The following is a 19,473-nucleotide window of genomic DNA, read 5'->3' as shown; positions in this document are numbered from 1 at the left end:
CCAATGTGCCCATCAATTGCCGCCACTGTGCCATCAAATGCAGCCACTGTGCCCATCAAACGCAGCCACTGTGCCCATCAATTGTCGCCACTGTGCCATCAAACGTAGCCACTGTGCCCATCAAACGCAGCCACTGTGCCCATCAATTGTCGCCACTGTGCCATCAAACGTAGCCACTGTGCCCATCAAACGCAGCCACTGTGCCCATCAAACGCAGCCACTGTGCCCATCAAACGCAGCCACTGTGCCCATCAATTACCGCCACTGTGCCATCAAATGCAGCCACTGTTCTTATCAAACGCAGCCACTGTGCCATCAAACACAGCCACTGTGCCCATCAAACTCAGCCACTGTGCCCATCAATTACCGACACTGTGCCCATCAAACGCAGCCACTGTGCCATCAAACTCAGCCACTGTGCCCATCAATTACTGACACTGTGCCCTTCAAACGCAGCCACTGTGCCATCAAACGCAGCCACTGCGCCCATAAAACGCAGCCACTGTGCCCATAAAACGCAGCCACTGTGCCCATCAAACGCAGCCACTGTGCCATTAAACGCAGCCATTGTGCCCATCAAATGCAGCCACTGTGCCCATCAAACGCAGCCACTGTGCCATCAAACTCAGCCACTGTGCCATCAAACATATCCACTGTGCCATCAAATGCAGCCACTGTTCTTATCAAATGCAGCCACTGTGCCATCAAACACAGCCACTGTGCCCATCAAACTCAGCCACTGTGCCCATCAATTACTGACACTGTGCCATCAAACGCAGCCACTGTGCCCATAAAACGCAGCCACTGTGCCCATCAAACTCAGCCACTGTGCCCATCAAACGCAGCCACTGTGCCCATTAAATGCAGCCACTGTGCCCATCAAACGCAGCCAATGTGCCATCAAACTCAGCCACTGTGCCATCAAACATATCCACTGTGCCATCAAACATATCCACTGTTCTTATCAAATGCAGCCACTGTGCCATCAAACACAGCCACTGTGCCCATCAAACTCAGCCACTGTGCCCATCAATTACCGACACTGTGCCATCAAACGCAGCCACTGTGCCCATAAAACGCAGCCACTGTGCCCATCAAACTCAGCCACTGTGCCCATCAAACGCAGCCACTGTGCCCATTAAACGCAGCCACTGTGCCCATCAAACGCAGCCACTGTGCCATCAAACTCAGCCACTGTGCCATCAAACATATCCACTGTGCCTATCAAACGCAGAAACTGTGCCCATCAATTGCCACCACTGTGCCATCAAGCGCAGCCAATGTGCCCATCAATTGCCACGACTGTGCCCAACAATTTCCACCACTGTGCCATCAAATGCAGCCACTGTGCCCATCAATTGAAAGAGGTAGGGGTGTCGTTTACAGATGACAGGACATGTCTTAAATAGTATTGGGTGTGGCCTTGACAGGAAGGGTGGGTCGTATTTAAATTAGGGGGTGCATGAGTTTAGTCAGACCTAGGGCAGCACAAAATCTAAATACACCACTGGTAGAGAGTTCAATAGCTCATAACCTATTCCTACTTCATTGATGGATTTCATACACAGCTCTAATTTTGGCCAAATTGTAAAAGTAAAACCCAAAACCATCATCTGTCTTTAGCAAACACAGGAAGGGAATATGTTCTGCAAACCTTTTGTCATTGGATTGACCCTTCTTTAACCCTTTAAAGGTCCATAAGCACCAGGCATGGTAGCCAAGTAGTAAGTGAAATGACTATGTATGATTATTTTTGTTGAGTTTCGGTTTTGTCATAAAATGTCTCTGTATTTGATTGGACAATCTGTATGATGTTCAGGGGGCTGTACCTTCTCACAATACCCCCTTTATATTCACAGAGACAGAATAAACTTTTAGATTTGCTCGGAGAGACCTTGTCATTGTCTTTTATCAGTGTCTCAATGGGCTAATCTCACAGGCCTGTGGGGATTGGAAGGTACACCTTATGCAGAGGTATCGAGGGTCTAAATATACCCCTAGACAATCTACATTCCTAACAGTAAGGTGTTGGCCTTGCAAACCAAAGGCCATGAGTTCAATTATGTCTGTGCCTAATGGTAGCTCTTTCCAAAAATACTACATGTACTTATCACTATCTATGTCTCACTTTGTCTTAACATTTACCCAGAAGTCAACAGCTACTAAATAAAATACCAAGCTTAAAAACTTCAAAAACACTAAGAAAGATAAAGTTGATCCAAAAAGTTTATACTGTAGCTTTCCTTCAAATTAGTGGAAATTGGATGTTGGTTATATAACTGGGAACCTTGAACAAGCTGGCCTCCCATTAGCAGGAATTACCAGGAATAAATCATTGCTCTCATTGTACAATTTTGAATAACAAAGCTATCTAGACTCTAATGTATGTTGTGTTCTGCCTCATCCACAATGAACTCTATCGACTGACAACATTCATATGTCAATAGCAAGGAACAGTTCATTATTCTTAGTACAGGAATACTTTAAGACTGAACTCCAGGAACTTAGAAGAGACACAAATGAACACAGCTCTGTACTCATTAATACATCATTAAATGTTTATTTTAAAGAGACCCTGCCACCAACTTCAAAATCTGTAGGTGAAAGCACAGAAGAATCAAGTATTTTGAATGTTTACATGCAGTGTTTTCCTTTCTATAAATTTTTTTTATTCACTAGCAATGTGCCTTTGAACTTGCTAGAAAATGTGATTACCCCAGGAAGAGTCAATTCCCTACCATAGTCCCCTCCCTCCTTGTATGTCATAGATTCTGGTCCAACTCCTCCACCCCTACCTTCATCTTCATACATAACTGTAAGGATCCTTCCCCAAGCAAGAGTGTCCATAGTTTACATTATGTGTTGTTGCTAGGCTGTAGTCAGCCTGAGCATGAATAATTCATTTTGCTTTTGTTATGCTTTCCCTAAGCCTACATTATTTCTGCTGTTGGAAAGTGTCCCTGGCAACAGAGCAAGAAGATACAATCATTTAATATAATAATTTCTCTCTGACCAATTGCTGGTAGTTTACTACTAGTTTTTGGGAGGTTATAAATATTTGGGGTGACCTTTCAGAAAGGTCTTTTGTCCTTGCCTCCTGGGCTGCTGGCAAGAGAAAGGGTTGAAGTTGAGGCTTCTGACTCCCAAGTCTGCTTCCTGAGGAGGATGAAGCCAATAGCTGGTCTGAGTTTGGGGCCTGGAGGGCCTACACTGCCTTGCTGGAGGGTACATCCAGAAGGAGTGAAGCTGGCGCCTGGATGGAGCCCCACGGCAAGTAACTTCAATGCTAAAGAAAATCCTGAAGAGCTGGGTGCACACTGCTGCTGGTGGATGAATTCTGGTGGCTCAGCTGTATTTGGTAGGTGTTTGTAGGTATTTGTACAGCCAGGTGTTATGATTTGCCAGTCTTCGTTTAAAAGTCCACATTTCTGTATTGCTTGTTCTTAGCAGAAATGTATGTAGTTGCATTTTTGTTGCTTTTTGGGTATCCTGTTCCCTTATCCAATAAGCTCTGTCAAATGTTCTACATTGACTGTTGTCCCAGTTCCTTCCACTCCACAGAGACAATAATTAAACCCTGGGGCTTGAAACTTTAGTCAACTGAGCCGCCTTGGGGTCCTCCTCATCTGCCCAGGGGTAAAGGGGGGGGGGGGGGGGGGGTACTACATAACCTTAAAAATAGCTGTCAAGAGGAGGTGAACGGGAAATAACAAATAATTCACTTATGCATAACAAAGAAGTAAACTTCAAAGAGAAATATATTGTAGCGGCACACGAATTTCCTGACACACTAAGTCAAGAAACAGTCTTTCTACTTTGTTTTGTTTTTGTTTTATTAGGGGTATAAAACTTGGATGGAGATAGGGAGCATATGAGATGCCCCCTTGAGTGATGAAATATGTAGGTACTAGAGCTGCACGATGCTGGCCAAAATGAGAATCACAATTTTTTTGCTTAGGATAAAAAGATCACGATTCTCTCATGATTCTCGCGGCGTAAAATATTTCACATTATACAAAAAAAAAAATTGGGTTACCTTTTACTGGTTAGTTTTTTTAAAAATTCATTTCAGTGTCATTTTTCCCCAAAAAATTGCATTTGAACGACTGCTGCGCAAATACAGTGTGACATAAAATATTGCAACAACTACCATTTTATTCTCTAGGGTCTCTACTAATATATATATATACTGTTTGGGGGGTTCTAAGTTATTTTCTAGCAAAAAAAAATGATTTTAACTTTAAACCAACAAATGTCAGAAAAAGGTTTAGTGTTTAAGTGTTTAAACTTCCCTCATTTACACACCAAAGTGTATTCCTTTCCATTGTTACAATATTTATACTTAAGTTCCACTGCTAAAGAATGTTGTGATTCTTGGCAGACTGCCCGTTTTTTTTTTTTACCTTTCTTTTGACGGCTGTTGGCTTCAGCAGAGCAGAGAGAATTCTCTGCATAGAAAGAATCAGGAAATACTTTGTCAAGATCGCAAGGGGGAAAAAAAAATCACAATAACAATTCTTAACGATAAATCGTGCAGTTCTAGTAGGTACTGAACTATATACACTCCGATATATACAACCTCTCCTTTCACCTCTAGCACATACACTTGCTTGCAGACTATCAATCCCAAGACAAGCTAGCACTGTTGTTGAGGGTCTGACACTGGCTCGGGCCCAAATCAAATGCCCTTTGCAGGCAGGGACCACGGGCCCCTATGGTGTAGCAAAAATAGGTAGTCCTTAGTGCTAGTTGTCCCACATATAACTACTGCTCCCAGTACCACCTCTTCAGGCCCTGCCAGCCCTCCTGGCTGCAGCTGCCTCTTTCCACTGCCCGTGCCACCACAGTCCTCCTGACTGGCTCTTCACCCATCCCAGACTGCTCCATCTCAGTCCTCTCAGGCGTGCCTCCCAGTCCTCCTGACTGTGTATCACTCACCAGCCCTCTTGGCTGTTGCTCCTAGAGACTTGCCTGGCAGGGTTCTCCCACTTTCCTCCTTGATCCCGTGCCTTCTGTCCAGGACACCTCTGTGGTCATCCTGCCTCCCAGACTGGGTAGCTCCCTCAAAGGCCGAGACTGCCTAACACTCCATCTCCAGCTTCCAACCGAACAACTCCTCCCAAGCTGGGATGACCCCGAGTATTTGAGGGGGGCTGCCACCTGCCAATTCAAGTTGGGGATTGGTCAGGGCCCTCAGAATACTCCAGGCAGCTCCACCTTGCCTCCCTTCCCATTCTTCCAGAACATTCGAGAAGTAGGGGGGAGGTCTTAGTGATGCTGCCTGTGAGCCACCCAGCTCTCCCTGGATTTCTGCCCAACCCAGGAAAAAACAGACAGGCTTGGCTGCGAGCCGAGCCTGCAAAAATTTACCTACACTTATACCAAAATCTATCTACATTTCTAGCACTAGAGAGTGCTACAATATAAAAGCCCAAATGTGAAATCTTGAAAATAATGAAAGTCCACATGTAAGAATCCCAAACCACCTCACAGGCAAGTGTGCCAGTTCCCTTAACAAACAGTAAAGATAACCAAATGATAAAAGATCAACAGCACAGAAATCATCCAATTAGGGGGCCACCACTCAGGAAACCGCTGACCCCGCCGCCTCCACGGTACTTCACTGGTATTTCAAAGCCAGCACCTCAAAGTAATGATGGGAGAAATAACAAAAGACCATAGAGTAGTATGCTAAAACCACATGATTTATTAAAAGTAGATATACTTACAAAAGGATACAGAGTTACACAGGCAAAACGCACCACACCAGGGATCAACGGTGTATTTACAAAATCATATGCCACTGGCCTCACCCTACACACATTTTATCTGGTGCAACGGACCTCTGAATGTTATAAATAACATGCATAAAATACATTAAATGTACACATAAATATTAAATAAAAAGGGAAAAATGGCGCGAAGACGGGCACAAGCACTGTGTTATGGAAAACACAATGCATAAGAAAACATGTGTTAAACAAAGGGCTATGTACAAGATATAATGTAATCTATAATAAAGTGAATTAGCCTAAAAGGAGCAAAGTCCCAGTATAAAACAAGAAGTCCATAAAACAATAAAACAATAGCACTGATGGCAGCTTCCTTGAGAATGAAGCAGACTCTAGAAGGCAAGATAAAAGAACAAAAGGGGGTGCCTACATACACATTAGCATTCATATCACCAAGGACACCAACGAATCGAGATATATATATAGATATATATCTATATAGAGATATATCTATAGATATAGATATATCTCTATATAGATATATATATAGATATATAGAGATATATCTATATATAGAGAGATATATATATCTATATCTAGATACAATTAAAAAAATTATAATCTATTTCTATTTCTGTTCCTCATATTTATATATATATATATATATATATATATATATATATATATATATATATATATATATATATATATATATATATATTGATATGAATGCTAATGTGTATGTCCATAAGAGTTTTAACATTTAACTACACTGCTGACAGTAACCTAGTGTATGCCAGTAATACAGTGACTTTCATCCAATAGCAATTAGTGTTACATATTTGTTGTGCTCCATCCCGGGAGCCTATATAAGATTGACAGCCCCTGTAATGACACATTCGGCGACCCATCACATTTTGCTCCGGAAGTGATGTTCCGCTGAGAAATTACGCACTGCGCATGCGTAAGTTCCCCATATGCGTTGCTACAGGGCCCCTCGTGGGCTCACTTCGCTCGCCGCGCTTCGCTCGCCACGCTTGGGGCACAGCTTCGCTTCGCTCGGCATAATTATAATCTAACTCTATGTCCACTTGGATGGTGGGGTTTGAACCTGGACTTAGGGGTGGTGCATGCGCACTCCAGCGGGCAGCCAAATGTGATATGTGATGCTACACCCCTACTACCAATCAGATCTGAGGAAAAAGCAGAAGCTTTGAAATGCGTCATCTGACATGCCCCAACATCACTTCTGATTCCGGATTGCAATGAGTGCGTTCCAGGCTGACACGCACGCCGCCGCCGAGCAACATACAGGCCGGCAGGGATCCACACAGGCTGGCTCACATGCTCGCCCCTGCCCAGCAGCACGCAAGCCGGCTGGCCCCATTCTCTGGATCTCCTCTCCTTATCCAGGATCAGCTCAGCGTACTGGTACCATGCTGAGGGCGTATCCCCGGACCCCAGAGTGACTGCACGCCCCATACTCAGATACATCCATGCTTGTTTCTCACAACTGTTATGTGAGTAGCCATTTGGCTGATTACACTATTAATAAACCGTCATTTTAAACATATTGCACTTAGTAGGCACCCCTTTTTGTTCTTTTATCACACACATAAATATTACAGGAAGGTTTGTCAAAATGAATGTTCTCTTTAAATGCAAGCAGTGTAAGTACCTGGATTTGACTTGGTTTCAGCCTCTTAGAGCCTACCATAGAGCAGAAAGGGAGGAATAAACAGCACAAGGTGCCAGTCAGGTGTGGTGCTGCTTAACTACTTCAGCCCTTCCTGACCAGGCCATTTTTTGTGATACGGCATTGCGTCGCTTTAACTGACAATTGCGCGGTCGTGCAATGTTGTGCCCAAACAAAATTTATGTCCCTTTTTCCCCCACAGAGCTTTCTTTTGGTGGTATTTGATCACCTCTGCGGTTTTTATTTTTTTGTGCTATAAACCACAATTTTGAAAAAAACACTATTTTTACCTTTTGCTATAATAAATATCTCAAAATATTGATTGGTTTGCGCAAGAGTTATAGCGTCTACAAAATAAGGAATAGATGTATGCATTTTTATTATTATTTATTTATTTATTTATTACTAGTAATGGCGGCGATCTGATTTTTATTGGGACTGTGACATTGCAGCAGACAGATCGGACACTTTTGACACTTTTTTGGGACCATTGACATTTATACAGCGACCAGAGCTAAAAATAGCCACTGATTACTGTATAAATGTCACTGGCAGGGAAGGGGTTAACACAAGGGGGGCGATCAAGGGGTAAAATGTGTTTCCTCATGTGTGTTCTAATTGTAGGGGGGATGGGACTGCCTGGGGGAGGAGACCGATCGTTGTTCCTATATATACTATATACACACACACACATCCCTGTTCTGGGTCTGTCAGGAGCGATCGCGGGTACCCGGCGGACATTGCGACCGCCAGGCACACGCATCCACACCTCAGACACATCGGGCACAAGCGCGCCCCCTATACCCCTTAAAGCGGCCGCCGTACAGCTATGGCGGATCGCGCAGGGGAGCCATTCTGCCGGCAGTCGGTCAGCAAGAGGTTAAATAATAAATATCCCAAAATTAAAAATAAACAGTCTCTTCCTCAGTTTAGGCCCATATATATTCTTTTGTAAAAAAAAAAAAAACGCAATAAGCATATATTAATTGGTTTGCGCAAAATTTATAGTGTCTACAAAATAGGGGACAGATTTATGCATTTTTTTAATTATTATTTTTTTTTACTAGTAATGGCGGCGATCTGATTTTTATTGGGACATTGCGGTAGACAGATCGGACACTTTTGACACTTTTTTGGGACCATTGACATTTATACAGCTATACCCCCTATATCCCTTAAAATGACCACCCTTACAGCTATGGCAATTCGCACAGGGGAGCCTCTTGCCGACGGCAGGCAGTCGGCAAGAGGTTAGAGCATGCTGAAAGGAGGGGAGAACTGAGTGACAGAGATATGACCTCATCAGCTCCTTCTTTCACTGTCCAGTCACATGCTTTGGATAATAAAGAAGACCTGCAAGTGAAAGTACAGCTGTAGTAGAAAAAAAGCAGCTCCTCTCCTCTACCAGACAGGGCTGTGCTCTGTGGCAGAGCTGTGTAAATCTCAGAACTGGGTGGACAGAAATACACAATCCTTTTGGTGAGTGGAACAACTACCGTTTCTGTAATTTAAAATAGTAATGAACAGTAATGAAAGGCTAAACATATTTGTATAGATATGAAAAAAAAAACATTATAAACACCTAAATACCTATTTTCCCTTTTTTTTTAAGTGATCACATTCCCTCTGTTCTCAGCTGCAAAAGAGCTTGGGGGGGGGGGCAGCAGTACACTGAGCATGCCAGTGAATATTGGTGCAGCGGGGGCATGTCAGGACAGGTCTAATCATTGGAGGAGAGCAGGCTGAGTTCTCAGCATAGCTAGAGAACTGAGCACGCTGTGCTCTCCTGCTTAGCATGGTTAGTTTTTAATAGGAAAGTGAGGAACACCAGGGATTTCACATAAAGGAAGCAATAGAAAGAGAACAGGAGACTCTCTCATACAAGTACATGGTACAGCAGGCACATATCAGGAATATGAAGTGTTGGGGTAACAAACACTTTAAATTGTCTATCTGGAGTCAAGCTTTAGGGCCCATGCACATTGCACACTAGTCCAGTCTGTTACGTTATATTGTTCAATAACATGCATTGTGTTAAGGCAGCCCATGTATGGTATTCGTGGAATATGTGAATATGTTTTATATAAATAAACATTGCGAATTTTGTGTTATGGGTGTTCCCTCCTTCCCATATTTGTAAAAGAAATATCTATAGTCTATTGGTTACTCAATGTGCAATCAAAGCCTGTTCTCTACTTACCTATGCAAGGCGCAGTGGCCAAGTGGTAAGGCGTTGGTCTCGTAAACCAAAGATCATGGGTTCAATCCCCATCTGTGCCTGGTGGCTACTTTTGTCCAAAATCTTCCAAATGCCTCCTATAATACCCTATTTGTTGGCTTTATGTGTAAGCATTTACCGAGGAGTCATCATCTGCTCGTATACTACTATGAACACAGATCGTAACAGAAAATCAATATTAATACTTGGCTGAAACACTTCTGAGTTTTAAAGGAAGACCAAATAAAATATACCTAAAGCATTATCGTATGTCTTGAAGGCCATAGGCAGAAAAACACCTGATAATCCTGAAGAAGTACTAGTAATAGTTGTAGCCTTCTTCCGTCAACTTTTAAAACCTTTCTATGCTTAAATGGATTGATTATTAATAGTCATTATAATAATCTATACGTTTCTCCACATATTTTGAAAAAGAAAGTGCTTTTAGCAAGACAATTTATGGGTTTATGGTATTTCATTGAAACCCACCACCCCTACTCCATAGAAGCCATGGTTTCCATACACTACATTATTGATGGTCAAAAAACCTAAACAGTGCTATGGAATAAATGCCTCTGTAATATTAGGCTCTATCTGCTCAGACAACACAAATCATTTTTGTGGACTAGCTGGACTGAGTGGTGTCAGCCATGCCCAGATTTCTTTTGCTAATCTTCTAAGACACACCCACTCTTACAGCTCCATAACATACAGGTTCATTTTTGTAGTCCCAGGACAAGAACTAGGAGTCTATCAGGGATCCTCAAACTACGGCCCTCCAGCGGTTGCAGAACTACTCGTCCCAGGAGGCATTGTAAAACTCTGACATTCACAGACATGACTAGGCATGATGGGAATTGTAGTTCTTGAACAACTGGAGGGCCGTAATTTGAAGACCCCTGCTCTTAGTGGACTAAGTGGGTTGAGTGGTATCAGCCATGCCCAGTTTTTTTTTTTGCTAATCTACTAAGACACGCCCACTCTTATAGCTCAATAACATAAAGGATAATCTTTCTGTAGTCCCAGAATAAGAACTAGCAGTCTATGTGGACTAAGTGGACTGAGTGGTGTCAGCTCTGCCTGATTTTCTTTTGCTATATTACTCAGACGCACCCACTTTTAGATATCTCCAGTGTAAAGGTTAATCATTAGGTAGTCCCAGGATAAGGTGGAGCCTTATGGATGACGTCACCCGCAACTATCTTGTGATCGCCCCACCGCTTTTTTTCTGGGGACAGTGCCTATGCCATGAGTGGGATTGTAAAGATAGTGTTATTAAACGTTTAAAATGGAGAGCACTATTTGTTTGCTTTTTTGATTTCACATAACTATTACATCCGGCAATGTTAGACACGTGTGCCGTCAACAAAAATTGGTTAAGTTTCGTTCCGTTTCGTACGAAAATTCATTCGTGTTTCATAATTTGTGTCCGAAATTCAATTCAGATTCGTACGAAATACGAATTCTCATTAGATTCGTAAACGTTTGTAAAAAAATGACAGTTCGTTATGATGAATTTATCATTATGAGGGGCTCCCACCATCCCTGTGCTGACTTCCTGGGTTTTTAACCTTTAGGTTCGTTCACTTTTTGTAAAAATAATGAATGTTCGTTATGATTAATTTATCAATATGAGGGGTTCCCACCATCCCTGTGCTGAGTTCCCAGGTCTGTACACCTGCTGTGTCCATTATGAGGGGTTCCCACCATCCCTGTGCTGAGTTCCCAGGTCTGTACACCTGCTGTGTCCATTATGAGGGGTTCCCACCATCCCTGTGCTGAGTTCCCGGGTCTGAGTGTACACCCGCTGTGCCCATTATGAGGGGTTCCCACCATCCCTGTGCTGCATTCCCTGGTCTGAGTGTACACCCGCTGTGCCCATTATGAGGGGTTCCCATCATCCCTGTGCTGTGCTGACTTCCTGGGGTTTTAACTTTTAGGTTCATGAACTTTTCATAACAACTACGAATTTTCGTTATGATGAATTTATCATTATGAGGGGCTCCCACCATCCCTGTGCTGACTTCCTGGGTTTTTAACCTTTAGGTTCGTTCACTTTTCGTAAAAATAACGAATGTTCGTTATGATGAATTTATCATTATGAGGGGTTCCCACCATCCCTGTGCTGTGCTGACTTCCTCTGATTGGTGAACAAAAAGACCAGTCACATTTCTGTTGTAACGGAATTTGCATCCAAAATTCCAAAATTCGTTAATGAAATTTCGTATTTCATATAAAATTCGTAAGCATAGAAATTCCCATAGGGTTCCCACCATCCCTGTGCTGAGTTCCCAGGTCTGTACACCTGCTGTGTCCATTATGAGGGGTTCCCACCATCCCTGTGCTGTGCTGACTTCCTGGGGTTTTAACCTTTAAGTTCCTTAACTTTTCATAACAATTACGAATTTTCATTATGATGAATTTATCATTATGATGGGTTCCCACCACCCCTGTGCTGTGCTGACTTCCTCTGATTGGTGAACAAAAACACCAGTCACGTTTCTGTTGTAACGGAATTTGGATTCGAAATTCCAAAATTCGTTAACAAATTTCGTATTTCGTAAGCATAGAAATTCCCATAGGGTTCCCACCATCCCTGTGCTGAGTTCCCAGGTCTGTACACCTGCTGTGTCCATTATGAGGGGTTACCACCATCCCTGTGCTGTGCTGACTATCTGGGGTTTTAACTTTTAGATTTGTTAACTTTTCGTAACAATTACGAATTTTCGTTATGATGAATTTATCATTATGAGGGGCTCCCACCATCCCTGTGCTGTGCTGACTTCCTGGGTTTTTAACTTTTAGGTTTGTTAACTTTTCGTAACACTTACGAATGTTCATTATGAATTTGGATCCGAAATTCGTATGCATAAAAATTAGTATTTTCTATTCGTACAAAACCAATCGCACATGTCTATCCGGCATCGGAGTACCATGCCATGCCTGGAGCATCATTTTGCAGCGGTTCTTTCCAGTTTTACCCCATAGGGGGATGCTTCTCATGACTTTCCTGTTGGTTAAGAGGTCATGATTATATGGCGAGTGGCTGATTTGCTCCTTGGTGGTGGGATCCAGCACATTTATCACTTTGATGTGAAATGTATCATCTACACTGGTTGCTCTCATTGGTAACATCTGGTTTATATTGGATTTTTTATATATATATATATATTTTTAACTGTGCTGCACATTTCTGTTTGTTTATTGAGAGGTACTCTGAAACCTGCAGTGTTCAGCTTGCATTTACCGTATATTTCTTACATTTCTCAGTGCTTATGCTGATTGGTTAATTTTGTATAAGGGCCCTTTCAGACACGCGGATCTGTATCCAGCCATCCGCTTGCTCAGCTGGGATCGCTCCGTTGATCCCCGCTTAGTCAGCGGATGACAAGTCCGTCTCTGCACACTGTATGTCTAAAAGGCCCTGAAACTAACTTTCAAACGGGGGTCACTGGATGACAGAAGGCTACAGGGGTATTGAATAAAACCTAGTCAATTAGAAAACTATATATTATTTAAGCTTAATTATTCCTTTGTATGCTACTTTATGCATTTACTTTTATAAGGCGCAGTGGCCAAGTGGTAAGGTGTTGGTCTCGTAAACCAAAGATCATGGGTTCAATCCCCATCTGTGCCTGAGGTTACCACCTCCCTAAAATATTTATGCCAGGGTATCAGTATAAGTACAAGCAACTGCTTGTTGAAAAGTAAACAAAATTCCGAAACGAAAATATACACTTGGCTGTAAAGAGTAAGAGTATAGCATGTCTTAAAGCTCCTAGGCAGAAAAATAATCAGGAAGTTCTGACCACGTTGTAGAGGTTTGTAGTTCAAACAATCATATGGTGTATGGAAATACACACAATTCACTGAATACAATACACGTCAGTTGAACAAATAAAGACCATTCAAACAGCATAGTTTTAGGGAAGGCATAGTGGCCAAGTGGTAAGGCGTTGGTCTCGTAAACCAAAGATCATGGGTTCAATCCCCATCTGTGCCTGATGCACACCTTTTTTCGATGATTGAATTGTGTTTCTCTGGGCACAATGGCCCTCAGGACTCTGCACCAGATTATCACACCTGGGTGATATACCTGAACATGAATGTGACAACTCAAAAGGAAGACATAGCCAAGGTTGATAAACAAGACTGGCAAAAACCCACAGGAGATTAAATATATGCTCTTCTAGTTTACAGCTCAATCCGATTATTGAGCCACAACTGCTTGTTGAAAAGTAAACAAAATTCCAAAACGAAAATGTACAATTGGCTAGGGCTGGTCATAATAGTTTGTGTATACACACAAATTTTCCCAAATATATATACTACACATAAGGGATACATGCACAAGTAAGCATTAGGCACAGTGGCCAAGTGGTAAGGCATTGGTCTCGTAAACCTAAGATCATGGGTTCAATCCCCATCTGTGCCTGAGGTTACCACTGCCCTAAAATATTTATGCCAGGGTCTCAGTATAAGCCACAACTGCTTGTTGAAAAGTACACAAAATTAGAAAACGAAAATGTACAATTTGCTGTAAAGAGTATAGTGTGTCTTGTAGCTCATAGACAGAAAAATAATCAGGAAGTTCTGACCACCGTAGTAACAAGGTGTAGAGGTTTGTAGTTCAAAAACCACAGGAGATTAAATAGCTCAATAATCAGACTGAGCTGTAAACTAGAAGAGCTTTGAGAACAAAGTTTGAAATCAAATATGGGTTAAAAAAAACTGGAAAGGCCATGGTTAGTGATGCATAAGAAGTGGTGAAGAACAATTTCTATATACTCAAATTTCACTGAATACATATTACACATAGATGGTACACTGTATCAGCCTGATAAAGCCTGTCCAAACAAGCTTTAAAAGATGGTACAGGTGTTGGTCTCCTTAAAAAAGATCGTAGCCGGATGTGCCAACCATACCATGTGCTCTTCACCTTTAGCCACATTGGAAAATGTTCTACTAGACACAGTTATCCTCAATACTTGGCACCATATTATCATGCATGAATGATACAATTTGTTAAACCAGACCAAATATTAGGCAAAGGTGTAATCACAGTTGAGCCCAGAAAACGTTTTAGGATGATCGAAATGTGTTCCAATGGATTTACTGATCATCATGACTTGGCACCAGATTACCATATCTGGATGAAAAAAAACTAAACAGGCAACCCCTTAAAAAGGAGACAACGCAAATATGTTTAAACCAGACTGAAAATAAAAGATATAGAAGATCAGGTAGGGGTGTAATCAGATTTGAGCTATACACTGGAGGTGCAAAGTGAAAAATAGAAGAACAAAGCTTAAAATCAGTGATCAAATCAAGGTCATAAACTGGCAGTGCCTGGGCTGGTCATAACAGTTTGTGTATATACACAAATTTCCCCAAATATATATGTAGCGGGCACCTACTTTCAGATAGGTGACCTTTATTGTCAGTTTCCTATGTCAGGTAAATTTAGACAGGCTTGTGCTATTACAACAGGTCTGTTTGTTGATTTCTATATTTGAGTGGCAGGTGTTTGTATCCGAGTCCTGGCCAATCATTGATTTGTTGGACAAGGCCTCGGAACTCAGATATAAAAAGCTGAGTCACATAGTCAGGGAGGAGTTTTTGTTCCTGTTCGCAGCGAGAGCCGGAGCGGCCCAGCCTGGTTCCCGGAGGGGAGAGTTTCCCCATCCGGGGAGCCAACGGAGCTTCACCCTAGCCAGAGGGGTGGAGGTCTGGTCCTCATGGAGGAACAGACGACATGTAGTAATGGATGTCGTAGGCCGCCCCTGCGGGGAGGGGAGCGGGCCGTAGACAGACAGAGGAACCAAGAATCATTTCGGATGAAGTGGCAGCAAAACGGAAGGAAACTGGGCGATCGATCGTTTATGAGTGGCACATGGACTATTGATCAAGTGAGTGAAAGCCCAAGGGAAGAGTACTGTCAGAGACTGAGGTTGTTGATGCACAAGTCGGTGAGATGGGTGGTTATGGCCCATGACTTAGAGTTCAACATTGCCCTGGGATTCCAATCAGTCAAGCTAGGAGGTCACCAGAATGGCTCTCCTGTAATTTAATCTGAAAGTACCATGCAAGTGGGAAGTAGTGGCAAAGAGGTAGCGGTGAAGCACACACATAGAGAAATGGATTGTTCCTTTTAAGTTATCCAGATGAAGAAGTTATTCAGAGTGACTCTTTATCATTTAATACTCTATTAAATCTACTTCCATCTTCCCTGATCAAAGAGATTGTTTGAAATGTTTTGTCTGACCATCCGCAATTATTCTTTGATGTTTCCTGTAAGAACCATAATAAGATGACAATGCAACAAAGAAAGCATCTCAAAGGAAGTCCTTCTCCTATCCCAGTTTGTGTTAATGAATAAAGCGTTAAAAAAAGCACTAAGGACTGTGACTTTGAATCTATGGGCTGCGAGGGTTGAGTAGTAAATGTGAATTACGGATATAGCCAATTCTAAGCCGCTCCTTGAGGGGTCAGCGCTACATATACTACACATAAGGGATACACACAGAAGTCAGCATTGGGCACAGTGGCCAAGTGGTAAGGCGTTGGTCTCGTAAACCAAAGATCATGGGTTCAATCCCCATCTGTGCCTGAGGTTAACACCTCCCTAAAATATTTATGCCAGGGTCTCAGTATAAGCCACAACTGCTTGTTGAAAAGTAAACAAAATTCCAAAATGAAAATGTACAATTCGCTGTAAAGAGTATAGTGTGTCTTGTAGCTCATAATCAGGAAGTTCTGACCAAGGTCAGGGATATGCAATTAGTGGCACTCCAGCTGTTGCAAAACTACAAGTTCCATCATGCCTCTGGGTGTCATGCTTGTGGCTCTCATAGTCTTGCTAAGCCTCATGGGACTTGTAGTTCTGCAACAGCTGGAGGTCCGCTAATTGCATATCCCAGGTGTAGAGGTTTGTAGTTCAAACAATCATATAGTTACTGCTACCTCCCATTAAATCCTGCCACTGTAAGACCCCTTTCACACTGGGACCGCGTTCGCGGTAAAGCGCCACTTGTTTTAGTGACGCTTTACCTCTGTTTAAGCAGTGCTTTTCAGCCGCTAGCGGGGCGCTTTTAACCCCAAAGAAGGGGTTAAAAACTCCTGTGTTGTGGCACTTCCGAAGCGCTGCCCATTCATTCCAATGGGGAGGGTGTTTTGGGAGCGCTAAATACAGCGCACCCAACCCGACCCAAAGATGCTGCTTGCAGGACTTTTCGGAACGTCCCGCAAGCGCACTGCCCCAGTGTCAAAAGTCACACTTAAATGAATGGGAGGTTGTTTTCAGGCGCTTAGCAGAGGCTATTTCCAGCGCTAAAGCACCTGAAAACCTCCCCAGTGTGAAAGGGGTCTTATACCGATGCCCAGGGTTAGGCAGCTGACGCCTCATCCACATCAATCCAGAAAGACAGTCGGCACCACGGTATATCCTCTGCAAACATGGGCTTTATTTAGTGAATATGCATGGTAACAGCCACAAATGTCAATGTGTTTCAGCCAATTATGGCCTTAATCATGACTCAATTATTGGCTGAAACGCTTTGACAAACCATTTCTCTTTAACCCCAAACCATTATAATTTATGTTTAGCAAATGAAGGGGAGGAATGGTTGTCTTGTATAAGGTTAATGTTTCATTATACTCATTTGTGACCAAAAACTGATTATATAGTAATAGGGGGATTTACAGAGTGGAAAAAACCTGTGCATAGTACCCAATCAGTATCTGTCTTTCATTTTCAAGCTGAAGATAGACGCTGATTGGTTCCTATACACAGCTGCACCAGATTCTGTCTGCTCTGGTTTTAATACCCCCCCCCCTTCATACACTCTGATTTATTTATTTGTATTTAACTATCTTTAAAACACATTTCATGGAAAAAAAGCACATTGTGTACTGAGGTCAACAGCTCAAGACAGAACTTACACATACCACCGAATATGTCAGAGCAATAACTAATCTCCCCTAAGGGCTCCATCTATAGTTTCAAATAATTGTGTGGAAGGACCGATTCTGCTGTGCACTATTTTTTTTTTTTTTTTTTTAGAAAACCTTCAAAACTTCACCCATTTGTCATGGGTTTGCATATTTTTTAATCCCTTTAACAAGCCAATGACAGCAGGTGCACTTGCCAAGTGATAGGGTGTTGGTCAAATTCCCATCTGTGCCTAGTGGTGTCTGTTTCCTTGGTTTCAAGCTAAATCCTAAACTACCCACATATGCTTTGATGCATTCTGTGGTGTGCTACACACAAAAGCCAAGCGGAAGATGTTCATGTGCACCAAAGATCATGGGTTCAATCCCTGCCTGTGCCTAATGGCAGCTGTTCCCTAGAATGCATGTCTATATTGCAAAATCAAAGAGTAGAATCTTGGACTATTTGCATTGAAGAATTCCATGGTGCAGCATGTTTTCTGACACTTATTAGAACTGAAGAAGTGCCTTGGGTAAGCTATAGAATATCTTCTAAAGTACAATTGAATGTCTCTTTCTACACCACGACCTAGTCCTAGATAAACAAGAGTCTTCAATGATTTTAGCACGCTATTTATACTTTTTTTTTTTTTTTTACTGAAGCCAATAAATCCTTCCCCATACAACCATGGTTTTGATATACTACACCATTGATGGCCAACAAGCCACTAACAGCTCTACGCAGTTTTGAATAAATGACATTATAACATTGGGCTGTATCTAGAGACACAATTTACTTTGTCCACTATCCTATACCACTGGAGTCTCTGGTCCTTTTTCTACAAAGCAAAATTTACTTTTTACAAGTATTTATCAAAATACTTGTTGATTCAGGTTTCAGTCAAGTGGCATCAAGACCAATTCTCCTGGGTACTTTTTTCCCCCCATTTCCCATTTTTAGGAATCTTTCCTTTTTAACTTACAGGTCTGCCTTTAAAGACAAGCAGATGCTAGGCAAAATGGCCTAGTAGAAAGAAGTTCTTGTGAACCAAATATCACAGGTTCTCTCCCTGCCTGTGCCTAATAGTAGTTGTTCCCTCGAATACATGTCTATATCACTGCTGCCAACCATCTATTATCTTATGGACTGTTTGTAAACAATCGGGCACTTTTCTCCTGTCCTTAAATGCGTGACTGTTGGCTCGTGCAGTCCTGGAGCCGGTGTCTTGCAGAGAATGTTCCCTCGGCGGATAAGTTCCCCCCCTGTACTGCGCAGGCGCAGCGCCTCCGCAGTACATACTACTGTGAGCCGCCGGAGATAGCCGAAGCTCAAATGCTTCAATCAGCTGTACACGGCGCCTGCGCTCTGGGTCCAGGTTCCTTCCCCACCATCCAAGTGGACCTAGAGGGGGAATCTAAAAGTGCCGAGCGCAGCGAGGCCGTGCCCGAAGCGTGGCGAGCGAAGCGAGCCCATGAGGGGCCCTCTTACAGGTGCCGTGTACAGCTGATTTTCAGTTGTTCTGCTTCAGCTATTTCCGCCGATACCTACTGCGCAGGCGCAGTAGAGGGGGGAACTTATATGCCGAGCGGAACTTTCTCGGCAGAACACCGGCTACTACTGCTACTGTGTTTGGGCAGCAGGGGCGGGTGTGGCGGAGGCGGTACTTGAGCGTGACGTCCTGGTGGCTGGTGCATTTCCCGTCCCCACCGCCAGCATTCAAGAGAGGAGAGTGAGAATCCAGTGCTGGATCAGAGCAGAGGCATGGCAGCTCAGACTCGTAGCAAGTGTAAAATTACAGAGCAGAGGAGGAGGTAAGTTACCAGGCATTGGCTGGAGGCTTCTACTTCTACTTCTACTCTGTGTCTTATTTTTTTGACTAAAAACTAATGTGGTTTGA

General features: G+C 42.8%; 5 non-coding genes across 5 annotated transcripts; all 5 read left to right on the top strand.

Moving 5' to 3' along the window:
- Positions 1-9,636: 9,636 nt before the first annotated feature.
- TRNAT-CGU (transfer RNA threonine (anticodon CGU)) lies at positions 9,637-9,708 on the top strand. Its single transcript has one exon. It is a non-coding gene; the product is annotated as a tRNA-Thr (tRNA).
- A 3,503-nt stretch (positions 9,709-13,211) lies between these two features.
- Positions 13,212-13,283, top strand: TRNAT-CGU (transfer RNA threonine (anticodon CGU)). Its single transcript has one exon. It is a non-coding gene; the product is annotated as a tRNA-Thr (tRNA).
- Positions 13,284-13,577: 294 nt separating this feature from the next.
- On the top strand, positions 13,578-13,649 carry TRNAT-CGU (transfer RNA threonine (anticodon CGU)). Its single transcript has one exon. It is a non-coding gene; the product is annotated as a tRNA-Thr (tRNA).
- A 360-nt stretch (positions 13,650-14,009) lies between these two features.
- Positions 14,010-14,081, top strand: TRNAT-CGU (transfer RNA threonine (anticodon CGU)). Its single transcript has one exon. It is a non-coding gene; the product is annotated as a tRNA-Thr (tRNA).
- A 2,103-nt stretch (positions 14,082-16,184) lies between these two features.
- On the top strand, positions 16,185-16,256 carry TRNAT-CGU (transfer RNA threonine (anticodon CGU)). The gene has a single exon. It is a non-coding gene; the product is annotated as a tRNA-Thr (tRNA).
- Positions 16,257-19,473: the final 3,217 nt, after the last annotated feature.

The sequence above is a fragment of the Aquarana catesbeiana genome, linkage group LG04, assembly GCF_042186555.1.
Source record: "Aquarana catesbeiana isolate 2022-GZ linkage group LG04, ASM4218655v1, whole genome shotgun sequence".
NCBI classification, from domain to species: domain Eukaryota; kingdom Metazoa; phylum Chordata; class Amphibia; order Anura; family Ranidae; genus Aquarana; species Aquarana catesbeiana.
Note: the sequence above shows the minus strand (reverse complement) of the source record. Positions and strands in the feature narration are given on the sequence as shown.